A 2,500-nucleotide genomic window follows, 5' to 3' on the forward strand; every position below is an offset into this window, starting at 1 on the left:
CACACACACACACACACACACACACACACAGACACAGACACATACACACAGTCGTTCTCCTTGCCTTTCATCTTCGCTCTGCTTACATAATGAGGCTGACTGAAGAGAAGGTCCAAGAGCTGTGTGGGAGGTTATGGAAATCCTCTGGTTTGTTTTTTACCCTCCGCCTCTTTCTCGCTCGCTCTCTCTCTCTTACACACACACACACACACACACACACACACACACACATAGACACACACACGCACAACCTTTACAAATTTAAATACATACATTACACTCAAGTAACACACTGTAGGAATTTTGAACACACGCGTGTGCATGTGTGTTTGTTTGTGTGTGTTCCAAACGTGTGTTTGAGCACACGTGTGTGCATGCGTCGGCCATCGCCTCAACATCAGCCCACGCAGAAGTGACTCACCTCAAAGGACCAGAGCTAAAATGCCACGGCCATATCAGTGTGACCCCTCCAGGACTCCCCAAGTCTGTCCCCAACCATACTGACCTCAATACCACAGTCCAACCCTGCATGTGTGTGTGTGTGTGTGTGTGTGTGTGTGTGTGTGTGTGTGTGTGACAGTGAGCAGCAGGGGCGACGGTACACTCATAACTACATCTAGTTTCACCACGTGGGATATGATTTCAAGACGGAAATGTTAAATCTAAATGCTAATGAATACAACATGGCCTTTGGAGCTCTGCCCGCCTGCCTGCATGGGCTGAGCTCAACTTCTTTGGCTAAGATCACTGCAATCTATTTTTATTTCACTCAGAGAGAAGGGGAGAGAGATAGAAAGACAGAAGGAAAGAGAAAGGAAAAAGGGATGAGAGAAATACTTTTGGGTGTGGACTACCTACTACAAATGACACTGTTTTTTACTAACTTTTCAAAGCTGCTCCAAGAAACTACAATCACAACCTACTAAACTGGGGTGGTGATTGTGTAATGGTTAAGGAGCTGGGCTAGCGTACAACAGTAGCCTGAAAGTTGTGGGTTCAATTCCCAGCTTGAGCAAGGCACTTAATCCCAAGTGGCGCTGTGGAATTGTAATCCCTTTTAATATAGTTGACATAATGTAAACCACTTTGGATAACAGTGTCAATGTAAATGTACAATCCTCAGATCTGGGCTCTGCCTTCAGCAGAGATCCCATCTTCATAAGTCACCTCCGTGAGCTGCCATCTTCACGACTCAGAATAGGTGTAGATGAACTTGAACACTAGCTACACGTTGGTGCAGTCATAGTTCAGCAGCTCTGCTGTAGTCATTGTTGCCTGAGAAGCTTAAATGTTGTGTTATGTAAATGTACGTGTCTAAAGAAAGCTCATAGCTGGTAGGCCTACTCTGATGCCTCATTCAACAGGTGACTCGTTCTACAGTTGAAAGTGGTGAGGCAGCCGCCAGTCAGACCCAAGGAGTAGGTATTCAATATAAGTGGACCATTGTCCAAAGCTTTACAGACATGGGATCAGTGTATGGATATTTAGCAATAAACAGTCCATTGAAGTCCACTACATTATGCACGAGGGCATTAGGTCTGGAGAGGAGATACCAGGTCTGAACTCACCTCATAGTAGCAGCTTGGGCAACCTTTCAGCTCCTGAGGTATCACTTATGCAGTTTAAAGACTATGGACTGATGGATTGAACAACCACAAATAGGATGGTAGTGTACCGACATTCATAAATGGGATGGAAGTGTACCAAACATTCTGCCCTCTTAACCCACCTATTTTGTGGGTAACTAACCACAATGGTAGAAATGTACGTACATTTGACAGGTGCTGGATACCACCAAAAACGTAGAAAAAAGAAAATATCCGGACACTGCCTTGCTCTCAGTTTAATGGCAGGTTACAATGTTCTGACCACTGAGGTCCTGACGAAGACCTGACAAACTCCTAATTGGTCGAAACCTTGTAATCTGCCATTAAACTGTGAGCGTACAAGACTGTGTGCGGATATCTTTTCTTTTAACTAACTACTGATGCCTGTTATGGGGGTTTGTCTGCTTGTTTGCAAGCGATTGATGAAGCTTCTGAAAACACACATGAAAAACTAGGCAGGCAAGAAATATGAGAACAGTTTTTTAGAAATAACATAACAAAAAAATCTCCATGTTTTCTCAGAAGTGTTAATTACCCTTGGTTGTCTTAGCAAGTTAGAAATATTAAAAAAAAGTGTTCAAAATGTGTATTGATCGCACCGCCATTTTCCATCCGCACAGATGAGACATAGGGAGGTGATTTTAGGCAGATGCTGCTGCTTGTTTTGAGAAAGCCGCAGGTTCCGGAACCGTTCTAGAATGCTTGCGGTGAGAACCTCAGAGGGAATTTCCACACAACAAAGCCCCCACGCCATTCCGGAGCCCTTGCGCTCAGAACTTCACAGAGAACGGCAGCACAAAAGAGCTCCGAACAGCTTCTGCCCCCGAAACAAAAATATCAGGCTATACTTTCCACAAACACACTGTGAGACACAAATCAAGAAGGGTTGAAAC

This window comes from Sardina pilchardus, chromosome 24, assembly GCF_963854185.1.
Source record: "Sardina pilchardus chromosome 24, fSarPil1.1, whole genome shotgun sequence".
Classification (NCBI taxonomy): Eukaryota; Metazoa; Chordata; class Actinopteri; order Clupeiformes; family Clupeidae; genus Sardina; species Sardina pilchardus.